The 24,768-nt window shown below is 39.8% G+C and overlaps 1 long non-coding RNA gene across 1 annotated transcript in view; it reads left to right on the forward strand.

The window, feature by feature from the left end:
- The first annotated feature begins 883 nt into the window (after positions 1–883).
- LOC121817298 (uncharacterized) overlaps positions 884–24,768 on the forward strand; it is a 186,859-nt gene continuing 162,974 nt past the window's right edge. Inside the window, exons 1-2 of the long non-coding RNA XR_006057157.2 lie at positions 884–920; positions 1,584–1,675. This is a non-coding gene — a long non-coding RNA (uncharacterized LOC121817298). The remainder of the gene's footprint in view (positions 921–1,583; positions 1,676–24,768) is intronic.

The raw sequence follows: 24,768 nt of genomic DNA on the forward strand, positions 1-24,768 counted from the left end.
CTTTGACTCTCAGGTAGAAGCTGCCTGTGCACAAACCAGGCCAACTGTTTGGTGTAAGTGGCGGCATGTGATGCAAACCCAGCAGGTGAAGTCGATGTTTCTCTCCCACTCTGAATCACTCTGGTCTCTGTATGTGTTAATTCTGTGTTGTTCTCACAAACAAGTTTCCATATAAACCAGCCAAAAGGGGAACAAAAGGCAAAGGCCAGCTGGGAGGCCTGCATTGTTCATGGGTTTCCCAGGTGCCTTCCGTGCAGACTTAGTGGTTAACTAGTCCTTCTTAGGCCCTCTGTCTGATATTCCTTTGGCTGGCTCTGATTTCTTTACCTCCTGAACACCTGGAGCCAAGGCTCCTTTTCAGAGCTGTTTGAAGGCCATCCTTTCTTTTTGCTCTTTACTCAGTTTGGTCCAGCTCTTAATCTTTGAACAGCATCAAATATTCATTGCCATTTCACAAAGCTGGGGCTTGAGGGTCCAGCGTTTTCTAAAACAGATCTTGCTTTACCATTGGTGATCCAGTGAGCCTTTCAGCAAGGCTGACTGTAAATCATCCAGGCTCAATTAGTTTATTTCAAAGAAATACCCAGGTGTTGTTTGACCTTCAAACATATGGACTGCTGGAATAAATGAAAGTCTCGCCTGTTCCCATCATGCCGAGGGAACTAGATGGGGTAATTCTTTTTCCTAGTCTCTGAGTTTTGTGGAGGGATTATTAGGTTTGGGCTCAGCGAGTTATTTACTTTAGCAATATGCTCAGTGGTGGGCTGCAGTTGCCTTTGCTGAGGGAATTGCCAGGTGTGAGCTGTCACCAAGTACCACTAGAATGGTGGAGGGGCGTGGGGAACCACTGGGCCGTGTAGGTGGGGCCTGAGCTCTGAGGCTTGAAGGAAACAGCCTGGGGTACAATCGGAAGCAGTAAGGTAGGTGTCCAGCTGAGCTCTGTGCCCAGGGCTTAGGAGCTCTGCACAGCAGGAGAGAACTGGACCTAGGGTCTTTCTTACCTTTTCCTAGTGTGGGGGTGATGGCCAGCCTCTCAGACTCTGACTCCTGATTTGATACCCTAATGTTTTCTTTGGTTTTGTTCAAGAGGCCATCCTATGCAGAATCATCAGAGCTTTGCAAAGCAGCCTATGTTTTTTGCAGCCTTAACAATTTCTAAGAATTGGGACAATGTTGAAAAGCATTGTTCTGCGGCCAAGAGTATGGTTTTCAGAGTTAGAAAGATATGGTTTCAAATCACAGCCCACCCTACTGACTAATTTTGTGACATCAGGCATGTTTCTTTACTTTCTCTGAGCCCAATGTTCTCAGGTATAAAATGTAACTGATAATTCTTACTTTAGCCTTTTACAAAGTTTGTTTAAAAGATATTTTAATGTTCATCCAACTAAAATGAGATTTAGTGGTCAAGTACATTTGGAAAACCCTTTAGAAACTCTTTTCCTGTATTTTGTATCTGATAATGCCTATTTCAGATTAAACTTCCTGAGAAGTTCTGAAGGAAACATACCTGTTTAACTTTGTTTAATCCATAATGTCAAAATATGCTTGAGTTCATGAACTTTTTTTCTTTTCTTTGGTAGAAAATGGGAGCAGTGTTTCATGAAATACAAGTGATCTCATAGGATTGTTATAAGAACTTATGATAAATGCTTCCCATGGTTCCTGTCCCAGAGTAAGTAATCAATAGTAGCAAGTGTTGTATGATTATAATTGTATGATTATTATTAACGAGGGCTTTTGGTCTCCAAAACTTAAAACTCTAAATTGGATATATCTAGTTTTTAATCATAAGCTCTTTATCAATGTTTGCCAGTTGGAAATTTATAGATTTCAGCTTTCAGTGATGGCTAATGGTTGTGATTAAGTGCCTACTATGTATCAGAGTGCATTTTAGGTACTTTAACCAAATCATTGCTCTATCTGATGGTCACAGCTATTTAATAAGGTAGGTATTATTATCGTTTCATTCGTAAATGTCAGCATTGAGGCTTGAGGATTGTATGCGTCTGGTCCAAAGTTGTACAGAGACTCTGCTGTGGAATTGAGAATTAAGCTTGTACTTGTTTGGCCCAGAGCCCTTTATTATTCTAAGTTGGCATTCTGTAAATCTAAAGGGGTCTGTGAAAGCATGAGTGACGTGAAAGAAATTTGCAGTAAGTCTAATAGAAATCAAACACTTGGCCCCATGAGACATTGGAAGACAGTACATTGAGAGATCACCCTTCACCCACACCAGGCTTCTTTCCTTTATTGGAATCCCCTTGTTCTCTCACCTGGAAGCCTTGCAGTGGTTGCTCCCTTGGCCCAAAGCATTCTTCCTGTGTCTCCTTCCTGGGTTATCTCTCATTCATCCCTCAGTCATTTTGTTTCTCTGCCTACACATCAAACTGTGAGCACAGACCAAGTCTTGGTCAGTGCAGTATCCCCAGCATGTGACAGGTGACACACTATATTCCATAGATACATATTGATGAATGAAGGCTATCAATTCAAAACCTATGTGAGAAAATGACTTATGCCTTAGAGGAAAGCAGGGAAAAAAGTTTATCATTCAAAAAGTACCGTCTTCTCAAGACACAATTTTGTGGAATCCTGGACAGTAAGGATGTTGAAAACTCCTGTACAAAACAAGGCTTGCTACCACTCTGGAGATGGTTGAATGTAGCAGCCTGGTTTTGCTGAGTATTAAGGTTGTGGGTTTCTATAGAACATTACACAGCTCTGCAGGTTCAGAAACTCACTTTTTAACAGACCCCTGTTCTGAGGGAAGGTTGGTGCTTATGATTCAGCTCAAGAAAACCAATTCACTGGAATGCCTTTCAATTATCACGGTTACTGTCTGTGAAGTGCCTTCTTTTACCAAGCTGTGTCCTAGGCATATTACATATGTTACCTCTCATTTTTATGGCATGTCTCCAAAGTACTCAGCATTATTTCCATTACAAATGAGGAAGCACAGGTTCTGAGAAGTTTTGCAACTTCCAGAGACAGCTAGAAAGTGGTGGAGCAAGGACGCTAATTCAGGTCTGTCTGTGTGACAAGTCCACTTGCCCCTTTAGGCCACCTTGTCATCTGAGATGGGAGCTTTCTATTCCGTGGGAGCTCCACTGGCAATGTGGCTATTACTGCACATTGATGAGCAAGTTCCCTCTGGAAGCTAACCTTACAGCAGAAAGATGCATAGTGACCTGAAAGACGTCTAGTGACCAAAAATCAAAGCAAGTGTTGCTTTTAAGCTTTGCGTATCCAGCCTGTGTCATCTTCCCACGCCAAGAATGTTTTGATAACAGTAACAAGGAATAGTTCTTAGTACCAGAACACTCATTTCCTTGGTTAATTCTGCATCCGTGCTTCACCTTTGAGAGCAAATACTCCTCATGCTCCATTTCTTTCCTTGTTCGAGAGTTCCTAGTGTCAGACTTACTCAATTTCAACATTAGTTTGTCATTTTGTATGGAGGGAGTTACCCTGATTTTAAGAGCCAGACTGACTATCTTAGAAGTTGATGGAGTATTTCCTGCCAAGACCGCCATAGTTGAATTCTTTGCTGCATTTTATTTTGATCTTTCCTGTTTCATGGTGTCTCTGACAGGAATGGAGGAGATGGGAACTTAATTCCCTTGAGCATTGCCTCTAAGAGTGGCATATTTTCAATCATAGATTAGGGTAATATATAGACGAGATAGTTGTTTTGGTTAAAACAAGCAAAAAAAAAAGTGCCGAGGAAGCAACACTAAACCAAAGGGCGAATGTATTGAATACATGATTGAAATGTGGATATTCAAATAATGGGAAATGAGAAATGATAGCCAAAAGTTGTCATTGCTGGGGTGGCTTACTCCTTATCCACAAATGCCGCAGACTACCTTTTCCAGATTTAAGCCCCTTAATGTTGAAACCTGGTGATGCTGCCTATCAGGTTGGGGCAAGCAGAGCAACTAGAGTGTCAAGTATCTGCCATAGCATGAAATGAGAAGGGGGATATTTATTCTATTTCAGTTCCTTAAGGTTATCTATTCTAATCTGACTTCTACATTCTCAAGGCATAATTGGATACTTGGGATTCCTTTTGATTAGCTTTAGAGGGGACAGTTCCTGAGAGAGTGGTCATCCACAGGCCTCTTCTATTTAAATGAAGGGACTCTCTCTTCCATTACGGGGTTTCTCAAAAGTTTGGTCTAAGGATCTAACTTAGTGCATGAGATTCACTTGGAGCACGTTTTTTAAAAATGTCCCCATCTTACACCTCCAGTACCTACATTTCAGAGGATGATGTGTTTCTACAATTTTAACAAGCCCCTCAGATAGTTCTCAGAAAAATTTCAGCTTTAAAATGACCACCTGTGATTTGGGAGAATGGCAATGAAACATGTATAATATCATATATGAAACGAATCGCCAGTCCAGGTTTGATGCATGATACAGGATGCTTGGGGCTGGTGCACTGGGATGACCCAGAGGGATGGTATGGTGAGGGAGGTGGGAGGGATGTTCAGGATGAGGAACACGTGTACACCCGTGGCAGATTCATGTTGATGTATGGCAAAACCAATACAATATTGTAAAGTAATTAGCCTCCAATTAAAATAAATTGATATTATAAATAAAATGACCACCTGCAAGACGCCAGGATTCAGAGGAGGCAGGCACTGAGAGAGCCCTGGGAGATCATAAAGTCAGTTAATTACTATCATTTGACAGAGGAGGAAGCTGAGCACAGAGATGCACCAAAGTTGTTGATGGAGCTGAGGAAAGACCTAAATACAGGCTTTTCAGAGCTCTTCCAGACTCCGAGGACAAAAATCATTTTGCTACACTATAAGTGACATTCCTTTTGTCTGCCAGGAATTGGAATTGCTCTGCAAGGCTGTATTTCTTAAGGAAGAAATGGTAACTCATTTGCCCCTGGAAATGCCATCTTCTTTTTGAGTCTCAAATAGTAACATTTTAAATAAGCTACCTAAAATTCCTTTATGATTGCCCATTGTCTTGAGAGTGGGGTCCAAATGGTGGGCAAGCCCGTATCTGTGATTACACTCACATCTCCAACCCTTCCACCCTTCCACTCTCCTCCACCTCCTGTACTTTCTGCTCTACTCTGCAGGTATTCTCACCTATTTTCAGTTCACTCAATGAGCCACATTTCTCCTTCTGGAGGGTTGACCTGTGATATTATTCTCTCTACACTATTTTTCCTAGAAAAGTTGTCTTCATCTTTCAGTTATTGGATGTCAAGTTATGTCCTCTCTCCCTTGAGAACCTTTCTCTGACCTCCCAAGTATTTGTAATAGACGATATCTGGTATGCTATACAACCCAAATTGATTGATACGGTATTGCAGTTGTTACGGTGCTTTTCTCCTTATCTACCTTTTAAGTTCTAAAGGACAGGAATCCGGTTTGGTATTGTAGGACACATAGCATGTAGTGCCTGATCAAAGGAGACACTCAATAAACTGGATGCTACATAAATGGCAGGATGATCTTGGGGTTCACATACCAGAATGCTCAAGCAGACCATGGTCTGCCTGGAATAGAGGATGACGTTAGTCAATGTTAGAAGGTGAAGTGAGTTAGAGCAAGCTGAGCTCGATCTGGGAAGGCTTTTGTTAGTTGAAGATGTTAACCTAGACCTGGTTACTGAAAATGACTGATTGATGGGGGTGTGAGGAAGATTCCCACTGCAGCAGTGGGGAGCTTGGGTGGCAGTGAGAAGTGGCTAAAACCACATGAGAATTATGATGTGGCTACAATAGTCCAGACTCAAGGTAATGAGGGACAGGAGCAGCCTAGAGGTTAGTGGGAGGATGAGAAATGAATGAATCCCAGAAATGCTGCCATCAATCAAGAGTACTTGACAGAAGAGTCAAAGATCCTTCCCAGTGGGACCTTTCTTTCTTCTTTCTTCAATAAGTTGAAAGAAGTATCAACTTATTAATTCAACAAACATTGACTGTGATATGAAGCACTGGGACTCTATTAGTAAGTACAATAGATATGCTCCTTGTTGTCCTGTAAGTGAAGGAGATAGATAACAGATAAGTAAACAAACCAAACAAGAAGTGCCTAATGTAAATGTTTAGTAGACAATGGACTTCATGCATCAAATTAAATAATTCATATGAGGCACTCAGCACAGTCCTTAGTATTACATATAGTAAAAACCCAATAAATTTTATGAAGTCTGACTTCCCCATATTCGCTAATAAAATTTTGAGAATTTCCTGTCTCACAGCCAATATAAAAATTTACTTTATAGAAGTATAGTTGATTTACAAAGTGTTCATTTCTGCTGTACAACATGATTCAGTTATATATGTGTGTATATAGTAATATATATTTTTCATATTCTTTTCCATTATAGTTTATCACAGGATATTGAATACAGTATCCTATGCTTTACAGTAGGGCCTTATTGTTCATCTAGTCTACGTATAATAGTTAGCACCTGCTAATCCTAAACTCCCAATTCCTCTCTCCCTCACCCACACCTTGGCAACCATAAGTCTGTTATCTATGTCTGTGTTACTCAAAACTATTAAATGAATCATGACAGTGGCTACCATACATCAAGTATGTATTCAATACCAAGTTTTATCCCATGGTATTTGCATATATTAACTTCTCCTTATAACCACCTTGTAAGAAAGTTATAATTGTATTCTTTTTTCAGATAAGGAATCAGAAGATAAAGAGCATGAATTTCCTTAAATTCCTAGAGCTAGTGAGCTGGAAACCCTAGGTAGGCTCAGCTCCCAATCCCATTCTCTTTCCATAGTCATGGCAGATCCGTTGCCAACCAGTGTTAGAGCAGTCAACTTTGTTGTGAATCTGGCAGGCTCTTTTGACTTATCTATTTGTTCAAGTAACTGAAATAACCAGCAAATGTTAAGGAGTATATAGAAGCATTACTTATGACTCAGTTACCCACGTGCAAGTGTGGTCAAGTCTATGCTCCTTCCCTGCCTTCCAATGAACATCTTTGAATTGGGAGGAAATCTCAATACAGTCATCTTGTGACTCTTTTTAAAAAAGTATTCATTTATTTATTTCTGTATTTTTAGAAATCTTAGACTATGGAGAAAAGATCTACGATGCTGTTCAATTCAGATTCTGAGTGTTCAGTATTAGGATGAAGAGTCAAAGCTTTGTAGATTTGGTTGAAGTCTTTCCTTTGCCACTTACTGGACTATGAAATTAAACAGATCTCTTAAAGCACTCTTAGCTATATTCTCATTATTTATAAATGATGAAGAAATCAGAGGGTGGTAATAGCTCCTACGAAGAGGATGTCTTTGGGACTGAATTAGTAAATGTAAGAGAAAAATGCGTGTTAGTCACTGAGTTGTGTCTGAGTCTGCAACCCTATGGACTGTAGGCCGCCAGGCTCATCTATCCATGGGATTCTCCAGGCAAGAATACTGGAGTGGTTTGTCATTTCCTTCTCCAGCAGATCTTCCTGACCCAAGTATTGAACCCAGGTTTCCTGTATTGCAGGCAGATTCTTTACTATCTGAGCCACCAGGAAAAGTAAGAGAAGTATGTTCTTAACTGGTTGCACTTTGTTACCCAGGAGATATTTAGCAATGTCTGGTCACATCTTGGTTGTCACAACTGGGAGCATGTCACTGAGATCTAATGAGTAGTGACTCAGGATGATTTAGATCATCCTACAGTGCAGAGATAGCTCCCTCTTGCCACTCCCAGCAGAGGATTATCCAGTGCTGAGGTTAAGAAAACAGGGTATAAATCCTAGTCAGTATTGTGTAGCCAAACCAAAAAAAGAAAAAATCCTAAAATCATTCAGGAATATGGAACACTTGGAAAATCCCTCTGGAAGCACTGGGATTATGACATTCGGATGAAAATACATCTGGAGTATTGACTAAATATTTTCCTTTTGTCTAAATATTTTGAAGTCATGAAATAGATATTTCCATTCATCCACTTGGGGTGTGGAGTGCTGAGGTTTTTTGGTCAATTGTTTAGGAGTTTCATAAAGCTGAATTTGCATTTGATGGCAAGCTCTGTTTTTATTTTTCATTTCAGGAGTAGTTTATGCTACACCATTACTTTTCGAAAGGGAGGCTGATTGGTTTTTATAATTTTTTTTTCTTTGTAACTTAAAAACATCTTGAATTATTAAACTAGTTATTTTCCAGACCTGCAAATGTTTTCAATGTGTGGCCATAAGTTTCCCTGAATCAGCACATAGTCCTCCATCTTGGAAGAGCTTAGTTGGTCAGAACCATTTCCTTAAGATGGTGGTAATTTTCTTTGGGGTTGTGATTTTCAAGGTGCTCATTCTGATATAAGAGAGTATGTGTGTTTCCTAGACCCCCCCCCCCCCATTCAAGGCTGTGATGGGAATTCTGCCCAGGACTTAGGGGTATGCATCATCATTTCAGATTAGAGAAGAGAATTAAGAGGAGAAACTCAAGTGGCTATTTAAAAATTTCCCCTGATGTTGGACTCTCACTCATTTCTAGCCAAGAGCCAAACCATAAAGTAAATCCTCCAGCTCACATTCTATGGGTGACTATAAGAAAGTACTTTGAGTTACAGCTGAAAAATTATTTTTTTCTCCTTCAAAGCCAAATGATTTCATAAGAGGCAGAAAAAGAAATAACCCGCCAAAGTCAAATTGATGAAAACCAGTCTAAGTATAACCTTGAGTCTGATACCACCATCCTGTGTGTGTGTGTCTGTCTGTCTGTCTGTCTGTCTGTCTGTGTGTGCGTGCGTGCGTGCGTGCACTAAGTCGCTTAGTCATGTCTGACTTTTTGTGACACCACAGTCTGTAGCCTGCCAGGCTCCTCTGTCCATGGGGAATCTCCAGGCAAGAAAACTGGAGTGGGTTGCCATGCCCTCCTCCAGGGGATCTTCCAACCCAGGGACCAAACCCAGGTCTCCAGCATTGCAGGCTGATTCTTTACCATCTGAGCCACCAGGGAAGTCCAAGAATACTGGAGTGTGTAGCCAGTCCCTTCTCCAGGGGAACTTTCTGTTCCAGGAATCGAACCAGGGTCTCCTGCATTGCAGGGTCTCCTGTGTTTTGGGATGAAAGCCTATCCCAAAAGACAGATGGCATCTTCGGGCATGGTTCTCAACACTGATGGAATTAGATTCCTCTGTCAACTGCTTGGAAGTTGCAGTCAGACCTGTTTTCTTCATTATCAGGAAGCTACAAAGAAGACTGAAGGGATTTCTACTGCCAATACAGGCTGACTTTTAAACAAATATCCTCAAAGCTCGTGAATACATCATGTAAGGGCTGAGCCTCGAGGAAGGTATCTTTCATGAAAACTGGGGAAATCTCTGCTGAAATCACTGGACCCTAGATGATGGATAGCCTCCCACCTAAAATCTGTTCAGTTAGTAAATGCTTAGAGATGATGGTTTGCTCTTAAACAAACATGGATTCATTCTCGATTTTTGTCTTAAGCTATATTTACTGATAGCCCAGAGAAAGAATTTTTTCCTCTTTATGTCAAGAAATCCGAATTCTATGTAATGAGATCAAGAGATTATACCCTTTAAGAGCTGAAAGGAATCTAGCTCATCATTGGACTCAGTTTTTCAGGGAGGCTCCTAAGATCCCAAGCTAATGATGGCTGAAGAAGGGATAAAAGACTCAGCCAGAGGTCTTTGGGCTACAATACATGTGGCAACGGAGACCTCACTGTTCACTCTTCTGTTTGGTGCTCTCCTCCAAGACTAAACTGTCCAGCTCTTACTTCTCCTGATGTTTCTCACAGTTCATTTATAACCCTTGCCCCTCCCGCATCTGACTTTGAAGAACCTGAATTCATTCAGGCTTTGGTTAGTGGTAATTATTTACCTGTCAGACCCCAGCTGGACTGCATCACCAAAGCTGAGTCACATAGCTTTGCTTCCAGTGACTGCTTCCAAACAATTAAATCAGAGAAGCACCTGTGTAAATATGCAATATTTGGTGATAATAAAATGATGAGGCAACAGAAACTGAGCTGAACTGGTGAAAAATAGTGAATATTTTCCCCTGGGGTTTTCACACATGCCTATCAGCATCTCCAGTCTCAAGAACAAGGTCGAGTTACTTTCCCACCCTTCCCATACTTTGTGTGTGTGTGTGTGTTTTTCTGGAAAATATAGCTCATCTGATATCACCAGATGTGGTTTGTTTGCAAACATTAAGATTTTAAGGTAATTCTCTCATGTGAATGCTGAGATACAAGAAGTTGAAATAGGGTGAAGGACTAACCAGTAATTTTCTTTTCCAAAGCCAAAATGTCTATCTGAAGAGATAAGCTGACAATTGAAACTCATCTTGGACAATGATACACGTTCTTTTTTTTTTTTTTTTAATATTTAGGGCTTCCGTGATGAGAGTCAAAGCCTAGGATGGTGGAAAGAGTGAGAGCTTTTGTAATCAGATAGACCAGGAGATGAATCCCGACACTGTCTAGTAACTGTGTGACCTTGAAAGGATTTTGAGCCTTAGATTCCAAATTTGTAAAAAGGACATAATTCTTAACTTTATATGCTATTCCATATGTAAAGTGTCAGTCTCATTACCTGCTTAGCAAATATTCACTCTGCCCCACTGCATAATGGTAGACCAGAAAAATCATCATTTTTGGCCTGGTTGCCATTTAGTAAGCCACAGTTAAACTGTTGGTGACTTTTCTTTATGTTGCCTTCTGACGGTGATCACACTTTGCAGTAATAACCAGAAAGTGATTCTGAAATTTCCATCTTATGTTTCAAAGGTACCCTGTCTTGCTTTTGGGATCTGTTCCTTCTCTAATGCAAATTCATGCACACTACCTATTTGAGAAATCATTTCAGTTGTCTTTTAGCTGGACATAGAAAGATGTTGTCACTATCTGGCCATAATTTGTTTAGATTTTTCTGTCTCAACACAATTGGTATTTTTTTTATTGAAGTATGGTTGATTTACAATGTTGTATAAGTTTCCACTGCACAGCAAAATGATTCAGATATAGATATATAAATATACACACATTATTTTTCATTATAGTTTATCTCAGGATAGTGAATAAAGCTCCCTGTGTTATATAGTGGATCCTTGGTGTTCATTCATCCTATATATAAAATAGTTTGCGTCTACTAATCCCAAACTCCCAGTCCATTCCTCCCACCTGCCCTTCCCCTTGGTGACCAAACGTCTGCTCTCTGTGTCTGTGAGTCTGGTCCCTTTTCAGAGAAAAGTTCATCTGTGCCATATTTAGATTCCTCATACCAGCGATATCATCTGGTATTTCTTTCTCTTTCTGACTTACTTCACTTAGTATGATCATCTCTAGGTCCATTCATGTTGCTGCAAATTATTTCATTCTTTATGGCTGAGTAGTGTTCCATTAGGGCCTCCCTGGAGGCTCAGTGGTAAAGATCTGCTTGCAATGCAGGAGATGTGGGAGACGTTAGTTCAATCCCTGGGTCAGAAAGATCCCCTGGAGGAGAGCATGGCAACCCACTCCAGTATTCTTGCCTGGAAAATCCCATGGACAGAGCAGCCTGGTGGGCTATAGTCCATGGGGCCACAAAGGGTCAGACATGACTGTAGTGGCTGAGCATAGCACAGTATTCCATTGTGTGTCTCTGTATGTATACACACAGACACACACACTCACTGCATCTTCTTTATCCATTCATCTGTCGGTGGACATTAAGGCTATTTCCATGTTTTGACTATTGGGAATAGTGCTACAATGCGCACTGAAGTGCATGTATCTTTTTAGATTCGAGTGTTCTCTGGATGCGTGAGGCTAGTATTTTTAGGTGAAGGACTTCTACAGATGGAGTTTCATGGATGCACTCCTGTTGTGTTCCTTGTGCCTTTAAGGATATCATTTTGTGCAAAGTGCGAGTGCCTGCTTTGTGCATTCCTAAGCCCTGTGATCTTGGGCAAGTTAATGATTCACTGTGTTTCTTTGGAGATGATGATAACTAATGCTTCAGATTATTGAGAGAACATAGTGATTTACACGTAAAGGATTTAGAATAGTGACTCAGATAGAAAAGTTGTAGTTGTGACTGGTATTATTACTGGGACAAAAGTAGGTGGTCAACAATAGAATTGGTCTCACAGAAGGAGTGAGTGTACATAACAGATTAATCAAATTTTCCCGAATCAAAATGTTCAGTGTTAAAAATGTTGTCTTCTTTCATAAAAGTCATTCTTAATTTTATTTAATTCGAATGCAATGTTGTATTGATTTCTGAATAAGACAGTGAAAAGTGAGAAAGCCTTCAATGGAATGTTATTCAATTATTCAAAGAGGCAGGTCTAATTGTCTTTGGACCTTGTGTCTAAAATGAAATGATCACTGGTTTTTAAAATCTCTGAGATATTATTTACTCTACAGCATGAAGCTGATATACTTGTAAGGATAGGTAAGGGAATAAATAGCAAAGAGTTGTCAAAAATTCAAGGTTATACACTTAAGTTGTGACAGCCGAAATAATAGATTTGTAGGAGGCTGTTAATAGAGTTTTAAATGCAAAATTTAAAGAAAGTTCACTCAGAGTGGTATCCTTTCCCTTCCTAATCCATTAAGCAAACCCATTAGTGTTAAATGAAAAGATTTGGTGGAAAGACTTGCTTTGGGATAGAAAAGTACTTTGAATTATTAAGCTTCCTACACATCTTAAAACTAAATTTACTCTGAAATCCCCATTAGATCCCACTGAATTCACTGAGCAATGTGGCCTCCTGGTTTTGTTTAACAGCTCTGCTTTCCCAAAGGGGCTGACGACTCATTGTGTTGGAGCTGAGCTTTAATGTGCTTCTTCCCTGAGGCCTCATCACTTATCTAGTCCATTGATGAACTCTGTACATCGATAAAGCATGGTCCAATTGAGTAGGCTGTATGATAAGCATCTCAACAATAACACCATAAAATCTAAGCAGAGAAATACACAATATGCTGATAAATAGAAGTGCATGCATTGAATTTTAAAAATATATTTTCCCATTCTGCACTTTCATAGCCATAGTTTAAATACCCAAAAGTCCTTTCCATGAATCCATCCATGCATTCCTCTAAATCTGCTATATTTTGGATGAATATTGGCCCCATTTTTCTAGGAAATGAAAGAAATTGTTATTCTAATACCATATTTTTGGTCACTTATTTATGAATCTTATTATTTCTCATGTTGTTTAAATATTCTGCCAGCACCTCTTACACCTGAATTCCTGGTCAATTCCCATTCACAGCTGCAAACTCTTAGGCAGCTATTGATTCTGTGTCTCCTTGCTAAAGGTTACTAACTTCATCAACTGTAATGCTGTAAGTTATATCTATTGATGTTAAGATTCTCTTGTTCCTTGCTGACACTGTACTTTTGTTTTCTGGCTGTTTAGTGTTGTTGACATTCATTTTGCTCATCAGTTGACAAAGATGATTGAACTGAATTATCTCTGGGTATCATGAAAGTTGACATACTTTCAGCTTTTGGATCATGAGTTGAAACCAAAAATTTGATGTTTTTGGCAACCATACCTACAGCCTGTATTATCTTTGGTCCAAAGAAGCTTTCAGATCATGCAAAGACGTGTTAATTCTTGCTTCTAGCTTCTTTCTGCCTTCCTCCTTCAGTGCATGTAACATCCTTAGTTTCTGTTGAGAAGACTAGAAACAAATCAGGATTGTTTAGCATCTGCATAAGGAACAATTAGCTTAAGCATTATGTCATTACTATGATCTAGAAGATGGTAGATTTTTGGGTCTCAACTGGTATGCCACAAACCTTCCATGGGTATGCAATCTAATTGGAAACAGTCTGAGGTTTTCTTTTTGTACAACTGAAGGTTGTACAAAAAGATATGACAACAGCTATTGCTTATTAAGTTGATCATTCAACATTACTGGAGGAGGAGCTAAAACCTACTGAGTAGGAAAGAAGAGACACAGACTAGCATAAATCTGATACAGAAAAAAAAATCGAGAAGATATATGATAAAAAGAAGTATAGGCAGAAACTTACAATAACTTTGCCCTATATGTATATACATATAAATATGCTATTAGATTTACTGAAGTATAATTTACATACAACAAAATGAGTATAGTCATTTAAAATGTACAGTTCAATGAATTTTGATGTATGCATAAATTCATCATCCAAATCAAGAAACAGAAAATTTCCAATACACTAAAATACTCTCTTCTGCTCCAATCCAAGCAACTTCTCAATCCAACCCCAGGCACCATTATATTTTTGTTTATCAATATAGACTAAATTTACTTGTTTTAATTCTACATACAAATAGAATAATGTGATATGTACTGTTTTGTGTTTGACTGCTTTCACTAAGCAAAATGGTTTTGAGAATCATTCATATTGTATGTATTAACAAATATTCATATACAAATAAGGGCTTCCCAGGTGGCGCCTGGTGGTAAAGAACCTGCCTGCTAATGCAGGAGACCAAGAGATTGAGATGTTCGATCTCTGAATCTGGAAGATCCCCTGGAGGAGGAATTGGCAACCCATTCCAGTATTCTTTCTTGGAGAATCCCAGGGACAGAGGAGCCTGGTAGACTAGAGTCCATGGGGTGGCAAAGAGTCAGACACGACTGAGCTACTTAGCGTGCACACACACACACACAAATAAACAGTCTGTGTAGATACAGACTTTTTCTTAGGTTCTTACTTAACAAGTTGTGTTCTAAGATATTTATAACATTTTATATCCATACTGCCAATGGGTGACATTTCCAGACCTTTATTCTTCTGTTTAAAAAGTATGCTCTAAAACATAATCAAAAATGGAGTTGAAAAACTAATTATATTTTTCTATTACATTGGACTGCAAGGAGATCCAACCAGTCCATCCTAAAGGAGATCAGTCCTGGGTGTTCATTGGAAGGACTGATGCTAAACCTGAAACTCCAGTACTTTGGCCACCTCATGTGAAGAGTTGACTCACTGGAAAAGACTCTGATGCTGGGAGGGATTGGGGGCAGGAGAAGGGGACGACAGAGAATGAGCTGGCTGGATGGCATCACAGACTCGATGGACATGAGTTTGGGTGAACTCCGGGTTTTGGTGATGGACAGGGAGGCCTGGCGTGCTGTGATTCATGGGGTCGCAGAGTTGGACATGACTGAGCAAATGAACTGAACTGAACTGATTACATATTTTAAAAAGCAGGTAGCTCTTTAAAAATGAACACTGTATCTTTGGACTACTTAAAGTATCTTATATGCCGCCTAGCACTTTCTACATCTAGCCATACTAAAGTAGATCACATCAGCATTGAATGAAGAAGTGATGGAGATAAAACATGGAATGACAATGCTTCACTGTGGTTTCTGATAGAATCATAAAAAATTTTAAAACTAGAATGATCTAATCCTTTCCTTTCATTACACAGATGGGCTAATTCCTTCCTTAGGCCTCTCAGCTGGTTAATTAACTCAACAGATACTTGTAAAGGGCTGAGCATGTTCTAGGAGTTGGAAATATGACAGTGAACAAAACATTCTTTCATGGAGCCTACATTCTAGTGTGGAATAGAAACCCTTTTTTGGTTCTGTGTCTAACTGTGTATTATTTAATGACATATTTGCAGCAAAAAAGAGCACCTGAACATTCTAACACCTGTCCCCAGTTTCTCTCTCAACACTATTAGAAATAAGGTTTTACTCTGTGTAAAATCAAACCAATTGCATAATCCTTTCAACCTAACTCACCTTAAATATACCAGCTCACGTAATGGTACTCTGTAGTTCCTAATGGGGTAATTTTCATGCTTTTCTCTTTAGCCATAAAAGGGAAAACAAATCTCTAATTTTTTTATGAGAAAGTGTCCACTACCCATCATAATTATGTAATTTGGGACTTTGTAGGACATGATCAGTCTTTGGTTGCAACACACATTATAGCTTGTATACAGGGTCTTTTTCTCTTATCTCATCTTGCTTCAGATCTTCTTCCTTGCTCTGTTTTAGACTCTCTTGACATATCACCCTCCCAAGGTGTTTCTTCTGTTTTTCTCTTTCAATTCCTGTATCCCAGCTCTGTCTCTTTTCAGACCTGAAAATTCTTACCCAACCAAGCCTCCTCTGGTCTGAGGAAAAGAAGACTCTACTGTGACATTCCAATCTTGAAAGCTGATTCTGTTCCTGACAACGTCAATGGTTTTCACAGGCACACTCACCCCCAGAAAGGCAACAAGGGTAGGATGGAAGAAATCATCAGAAATGAGTTTGGGCACACAGTTTCATCTCTCCTTTCTGTCTTTAGATCAGTGGAATTAGTGAAAGCTTCTGTGAACTCATGGAATTTTCAGGCTTTGAAATTACCAGACGTCTTCAAGTTGTCTTTGAAGAATGCTTATTTTACAACGTGTACTTTTTCTGAGAAGAGGAGAAAAACAGAGTGGGTCTTGTTCGAGGGATAACTGGAACTTAGAGATAACTCCTTTTTATTATGGACCGCTATGTCCCAGGCATTGTGCTATGTGCTTTTCATGTTTTTGCCCTTTGACCTTCCCAACAATTCAGTGATAAATGAGTTATGTGTAGCCTCATTTTACAAATGAACACATAGGCTCTTGGAGAGGCCACTTAGCGTCCCTAACATCAAACAGCCAATATATGATTAAGTCGAGATTCAGTACCAATGAAACCCTTCTCTAGCTTGTTAATATTAGTGTCAGCATAGAAATCATGATACAAAAATATTTGTAAAGCATTAAATGTAAAGTTTGTTCTTGTACATTCATTTTGTCACTAAACAGAGTCAGGGTTTGTTGAATTTGCCTCAAAATCACTAAGTTAAGATGGAGTGGTCTAAATCAGAATCCTAGTTTTTAAATTTTATTACAAGATTTTTCCAACACAGCATTCTGTAATTCTAAGAGAAAATTGTCCACTTTTTCATTGGCTTCAGTTTTTTGGTTAAAACTCACTGTATGAACAGTCATGACAGAGATTTTAAAGACTGAGTTATAACATTGGCATTATAAATAATATTTAATTCTGTTAAATCCAACAAATATTTATTCAAATGTTTATTGTTTCTTTTTATTGTTGACATTATGCCTTTTTTACTACTGAACCTCCCACATAAACTCTTCTATTATCAGACCAAGACAAAAGATAAAATTCCCTTTCAAACTCAAGGAAATTGTCCTGGTCTGTCTGGATTAACTATCATCCTGAAAAGATGTATAGATGTGTGACAGGTGAGAATACAATAGGAAATATCTCCTTCTTCAGAATGCCTTGTTAGGATGTGCCATTTGAAAGGGGAAGAAAAAGGTTATGTTGGAACCACATAATCATTGAAAGCAATCTTATTTCAGGCGCCATCTCTGCAAATGCAATTATGACCAAGTCTCAGGAGTCTGTGCTATTGGGAAGAGGGTGGAACATGGACAGTTGACAGGCTCAGATAATCCAAATACCTGATTTTCAGCATTTCCCCCACTAAACGTCTTTACCAGCATTGCTACAAGTAATGGAAATTGCTGCTTCTAGTTTCCTTCCTCTCTTTCCCACACCCAGTGCCCCCAGCCCCAGTCTCCCTTCCATGGAGATATTAGTAAGCAATGAAATGGCCAAAAAGCTGTGGGAGGAAGAAGAGAGAAGGAAAGTCAATCAGTCCTTGTGTAAAATAGAACTCTTTTAATGTGGAATTTCTCTGGTGGCTCAGACAGTAAAGCGTCTGCCTACAATGCAGGAGACCGGGGTTCAATCCCTGGGTCGGGAAGATCTCCTGGAGAAGGAAATGGCAACCCACTCCAGTATTCTTGCCTGGAAAATCCTATGGACAGAGAAGCCTGGTGGGCTACAGTCCATGGGGTTGCAGAGTCGGACACAACTGAGCGACTTCACTTTCACTTTACCAATTGGAAGGTCCTGCTTCTTGTAGACTATTGTTTTGATTGATACCTTTATCAGATATATTTGTACTGCTGCTGCTGCTAAGTCGCTTCAGTCGTGTCCGACTCTGTGCAACCCCATAGACGGCAGCCCACCAGGCTCCCCCGTCCCTGGGATTCTCCAGGCAAGAACACTGGAGACATACGGATGGCTAACAAACACATGAAAAGATGTTCAACATCACTCATTTTTAGAGAAATGCAAATCAAGACCACAATGAGGTACCACTTCACAGCAGTCAGAATGGCTGCGATCCAAAAGTCTGCAAGCAATAAATGCTGGAGAGGGTGTGGAGAAAAGGGAACCCTCTTATACTGTTGGTGGGAATGCAAACTAGTACAGCCACTATGGAGAACAGTGTGGAGATTCCTTAAAAAACTGGAAATAGAACTGCCTTATGACCCAGCAATCCCACTGCTGGGCATACACACCGAGGAAATCAGAATTGAAAGAGACACACATACCCCAATGCTCATCGCAGCACTGTTTATAATAGCCAGGACATGGAAACAACCTAGATGTCCATCAGCAGATGAATGGATAAGAAAGCTGTGCTACATATACACAATGGAGTATTACTCAGCCGTTAAAAAGAATACATTTGAATCAGTTCTAATGAGGTGGATGAAACTGGAGCCTATCATACAGAGTGAAGTAAGCCAGAGAGAAAAACACCAATACAGTATACTAACACATATACATGGAATTTAGAAAGATGGTAATGATGACCCTGTATGCGAGACAGCAAAAGAGACACAGATATGTAGAGCAGACTTTTGGACTTTGAGGGAGAGGGCGAGGGTGGGATGATTTGGGAGAATGGCATTGAAACATGTATAATATCATGTAAGAAATGAATTGCCAGTCTATGTTTGATGCAGGATACAGGATGCTTGGGGCTGGTGCACGGGGATGATCCAGAGAGATGATATGGGGTGGGAGGTGGGAGGTGGGGGGGGGTGCATGTTTGGGAACTCATGTACACCCGTGGTGGATTCATGTCAATGTATGGCAAAACCAATACAGTATTGTAAAGTAAAATAAAGTAAAAATAAAATTAAAAAAAGAAAAAAAGAACACTGGAGCGGGTTGCCATTTCCTTCTCCAACGCATGAAAGTGAAAAGTGAAAGTGAAGTTGCTCAATCGTGTTCGACTCTTAGCGACCCCATGGACTGCAGCCTATCAGGCTCCTCCGTCCATGGGATTTTCCAGGCAAGAGTACTGGAGTGGGGTGCCATTGCCTTCTCCGATATTTGTACTAGCACATCTCAAATACAATTTTATTCAATTCCTACTACATGAGTAAAATATAAATTCATTTTCCTTGTTTTAAAATACTAAATATTATGATATGACTGAATTTTTTTAACCTCTAGCCTCAATCTCAGACCTGCCTCTTTTGAAAAGGATCACTACAATCTTGGTATCTACTTATTATTACATAAAGTGTCCAGTTTTTTATCTACCCAGAGTTTTTTCTTTGTACTTATGTAGAAATTTAGCCAAAGAACATAAGCAAGCCTTTGTTTTGTTTTACAGTAATAATAGACTATACTGTTTAGCTATGTGGTAGACATTGTAAAACATTGCCCAAATCCCTCTTTAATGGAGCACTCATTGCTTCAGTAGGAAATGCTGTCAGCAGACAGTTTTAGCTGTCAGGCCCTTCACAGATTACCACAGTGGCACAGAGGCGTGTCACCCTCAGCCCTTCCAGAGTCAGCCAACATCCAATAAATGATCCAGTTCCAACGTGCAAGTTCATTGCAAGACTGTAAAATGTCCTGCCATGTTGACCTAACTGGGACCAACTCCGAATGACCTTTCAAGGCCGAGAGCTCTGCAGGGGTGACTGAGGCTGCTGCTGCGTCTGTACTGTAGCTCATCTTCTCCCTTTGCCCTACATGCTTTCTCAGATGTTAATGGCAAAAGTGTTTGTTCATAAATATCCGGAACAGTAAGCAGTAAACTCACAGCCTTCTCCTCAGGGAACCCATCCTAGGCCATGTCTCTTGCCAACCTTTTCACTCAATAGTGAATCATGGAAGGCTCACTTACTAGTAACTTAGATCTGCCCTAATCTTTAATATTCTCATAGTATTTGTGTCAGAAACTGAGTAGTTGTTCACTAAAGCCCTTGTTTCCTTTCTTCCTGAACCTGTACCTAGACCACATGATGATTAGAAATAGCTAGGTTGCCAAGTCCCAACAGTTGGATTGTGGAAAGAAGTGATATATGATACTTACAGTCCCCATCTGTTAAAATCTTATGAAGTGTCCTCCATGCCTTCTCATAGCTCATGTGCCAATTAGATGCAAAGGATTCAGCAGAAGATGCCAAGGTCCTAAGTGATGGCTGAGCCACAGATGAAATAAAACTGGGTCTTAAAATCATCATATTGACTGCTTGTGCACCCCATATCAAACTGTTAATCTCTTGAAATATTTAGGGTTACTTTCTGCAGAATTAGCCTCTTTTAGTTAAAAGAGGCTAGGTTTTGATTGTCGGTTGTTTCCAATTTCTTACCATTGCAAATCAGATTTTTCCTAATATTTTGTACATGCTTCTGCAGGTAAGTGTTTCTTTCATATTAAATGCAGGAAAGTGAAATTGCATAAACTTTCAAAGAATTCAATAAATATTTTTGTAACTGTTTTCCAAAATGGTTATGCTAAGTTCTATTTTCACAAGATATATTTATCTCTCTAACATAGGATTTTAAGGAAAACTTCATTTTGCGGTGAAAAATATTTCCATATGTAGTTGAATTCTAATTCATTTCATATCTCAGATTCCAGTAAATAAAAAATTTTAAATCATAGACACTTGATTCTTGGAGTTTAAAGTCTGTTCCAAAGCAGTCCCTAAGATTCATGCCATGAAGTCACTCACCGTTTTGCTGTAGCAGGAATTTGAATTGTGCGTGCTAAGGTGGATGCATACCCACGTGTGTTTCACTGCTGCTGCTGCTGCTAAGTCGCTTCAGTCATGTCCGACTCTGTGCGACCCCATAGACAGCAGCCCACCAGGCTCTCCATCCCTGGGATTCTCCAGGCAAGAACACTGGAGTGGGTTGCCATTTCCTTCTCCAATGCATGAAAGTGAAAAGTGAAAGTGAAGTCGCTCAGTCGTGTCGGAATCTTAGCAACCCGATGGACTGCAGCCTACCAGGCTCCTCCATCCGTGGGGTTTTCCCCAATTAAATGCCCAGATTCCACCTCAGACAGCTTTACTGCCACCTGTTCCTCATTCTGAAGGAAAGAAAAAATGTCATAATGATACTGGCTTTATGTATTGAGTATATGATATATGTCGGGCCCTTTGCTAAGTATCTTATCTACATTAACTTACTTGAATCTCATCATAATCCTCTGATATACAAGTTTCTATTACTTAGCTCTGCTTTTTGTATGAGAACTGTGAGGTCAAGGTAACATAATTTACAAGAGAAAAAGCTGAGACATAAGCTAAGACTCTTGGACTCCGAGCTAAATGCTGGATTTCTTTTCTCTTACACTCTGTTGCCTGCTTATTCAAGGTCAGAAAGTGTCACATCCATCATTAAATTAAATTTTACTGGACCTCATTGAGTGAAACTCAGGGCTATGACAATCTCTGTGTATCTTTGGAGTTAACCAGGCCACGATGGGGATTTCTTCACGAATGTCTAGGGTTTTATTGGGTAGAAAAAACACCCGGTAGGGTTAAGCCTTCTGTCTCAACTCTGGGGGGGGGGGGGAAGTATCAAAGTGTACAGATCCATAAGTCATTAAAAGTTTTAAAAAACCCCACAACAACAACAACAATAAAATCTGCATTCTGGGTGGCTGCTTACAAAGCAGCTGTAATCGCTTGGCCAAATCAGATCTTGCTCCATGCTCCTTCCTGAACTTCCTTTGTCCTCAATCTGAGCACAGTGCAGAGGAGGGATGTGTGGGTCCAGGGCAAGATGGAATTTGGACCAGCTGTTTTCAAAGGTTACATTAGAAACTCCAAAGGCTAAGAAGGTTTCTGTGAAAACGGCCTTCTAACATCAGAGTCACCGCATTGCATCACGTGTCTGTACCAAGAAACCACAGTGGGGATGTAACTGGTAACACACAAATCTTCCTAAGACGAACAAAATGTTAGGCCCTATCGACATGGCACAAGGACATATCTGACTTTCCAAATTTCTTCCATTTTTGTGGTTTTTGAGGTTGCAGTAGAATTCAAACCTCTCCGGGTTCAAGTTATCAAGTCTTGACAAAATATGACTTCCTAGATCAGCAAAAGGTTTTGATTAAAAAAAAATTTTTTTTGAGGGCAATTAGGTGAAATCATTTTCATCATAGATAAATGAATCAAGGTTAGATTTCTCTTAAAATACACAGGGATAAAAAATCTCAGGATGAAATAAGCAGTAGACTGATTCTGAGCTTCCTAGGTTTTCCCACATTGAAAAGTCCCAAGTTCCTGTAAATCCCAAACTTGGACAAAGGGCAAGAAAACAGAACAGAAAAGAGAAAGAGGGCTAAATGAGTACATGTAATCACTGGGCAACAGGCTTCAATTTGGTCTCTTCTGGGGACAGATGTGTCCCCTCGATAGCTGTCATCCTCTTTGCATAATGATAGATGTTTGTTCATTTAAGCAAAATCTATTGTGCTGACTTGGTGTCTGGCACAGTTAGAAACTTGCTTTACAGCAGAGAGTAAGATAGACGCAGTCTCTTCCAGTTTTTGAGGGAAGAGATAAGGAAATAAGCAAAGACAACTATTTATAAACAAGTTCTGCAAACTGAGACAGTTGCTGTGAAGAAAGCGATCAGAATGAAGGGGGAGGTCTGTGTAGATAAAGTCCTCAGGGGAGAGGTGTGTGAAAAACCACCGCCTGAGTGGGGCTGTGTGCACACAGTGAGACCAGGGTGAAGTTTCTTGGGCTGGGAGCCGCTCATGGGAAAAACCTGGACTGACTGGAGGCAATGGCGAGTGCATACTTGGACAGTGCAAGGGCAGCTCAAACAAAGGCCAAGTAGTCCCAGACGATGAAATGGCACTGGGGAGGTTTAAATGGGAACGTGGTATGAAAGCAGGGAGTTGAGATAATAGGCGATTACAATAGTTCAAGTGCAGCAGGGCAGAGGAACACAAGTGAGATGTATTTATTTATCTGTTCCTTTGTCACTGGCTGCAGTCATTTGGATCCTGGTCAAAGCTGACATGAACGTGAAATGTTTGTATAAGTTTGATTACATTGCATGAATTCCATTAAGCATTCTCAGGGGAAATAACAATTAAGGAAGCTGGAAGGCTACAACTGGTGCTTTTAACTCTGTCATTTGCCAGAGATTATGAGTATACAAAGTGCCTGTATCTGTGATTCTAGGCATGTGCTAAACACTTGAACTTCTGGGGTTCTGCAAATGTCTGTCTGTGCGTGTGGTTGCCATGGTAGTGAGCTTCTCTGGCAAGGATAGGAGGAGATGCACTAGCCCTAGGTCTCTTTTCTGTTTCCTTGGCATGAGATCGAATGGAGAAGGCAGAGCATAACCAGCGTTAATGAGTTTCTGATTTTTCTGCGGGTATACCCACAGAATATCTGAAAAGAAAGGAGGGCTTGACATCTGGTTTCAAATGACTGTGCGTGGAGGCTCAGAGCTGTTAATTTTCAAGCTCCAGTGAAGACTTTTGACTGGCCTTTAGATGTTCCTCTCCTTATGGATAGCCTTCATCTAAGTCAGGCTTTTTTTTTTTTTTAAGCCACGTTGGTCTCTCTTCTATCTGTAAACTTGTTTTTATTTTAGTATTTGATTGTCTACCAAAGATTTCTGTGGGTTTCTAAGGTTCTTGCTTTATGATTTGGGATAAAATGGAGAACTGAATGTCCTATATAGCAGGATTACCAGGCCTTGGTGAACTTCCATCTGAGATCTGTGGCCATGAATTTAAAGTGAGGTCAACCAGAATTTTTATGTTCAAAGAGTCACAATGCCTTGTTGTTCTAAGGCAAACAGTATCTTCACTGGCAAATTGCTTTATTTCCCTGGTATCTATGGTATGAGTCTTTCTTTCATTGAGTTATAAATATTTCTCAAGCATCTATGATGAGCCAAACATTATATTGACAGAATCCTTAGTAATAAGCTAAGAGAAGCAGAACGAGGGGACAAAGATAGACGGTAGGGCAGAGAGAGAGAAAAAATAACTTAGGAAAAAGGACTTGAAAATCCCTCTGGTGTTTGCTTTGGGTAGACCACTTCATCTCTATCTTTGTTGCCCTATCTAAATTCACAGACTTAATTAAACTGTAGAGTTCTCGGTGGGCTTTCAGAGAAAGGTGTTGCTCAAGTGCCAAGTATGACACATAATTTATATTTCAGATTTCTCTGAAATGAATAAGCTCCAAAGATTTGGTATCTTATTTAACAGGTAGCAAGTAATTTTTATAAAGTTCTCCCCAGAGGTTGGAAACTTGGTGAAGTTTTCTGTTCACAAAACAAAAAGAATTACTGCTTAAGAACCTGATTTCTTTTGAATGTTTTTATTGTTTCACCTACAAGAGAAGAGCACAGGATCTTGGGGGCTTGAGAGAGAAAGAGTGAAGGGGAGACAGGGGGATTGGGGAAAGAGAAAGAGTTTTATGTTGAATTGTGTGTGAGCAGTGCTGGCAATTTACCTTTTTTTACACCAAAAATATAAAACATTTGGAACAGAGGAAACAAAGCCCCACCTTATTGGCTTTTACTTTTGCTCATTTCTGGGTCTTCATGATAACATAATTCCAAATGCTAATTTAGCCAATTATGGTTAATCTCTTAGAAGCCTTAGCCATCAGCCCCATGAATTCAGTGGCATTCTACAGAATCTTTAATTCAATTTC

The sequence above is a fragment of the Ovis aries genome, chromosome 19, assembly GCF_016772045.2.
Source record: "Ovis aries strain OAR_USU_Benz2616 breed Rambouillet chromosome 19, ARS-UI_Ramb_v3.0, whole genome shotgun sequence".
NCBI classification, from domain to species: domain Eukaryota; kingdom Metazoa; phylum Chordata; class Mammalia; order Artiodactyla; family Bovidae; genus Ovis; species Ovis aries.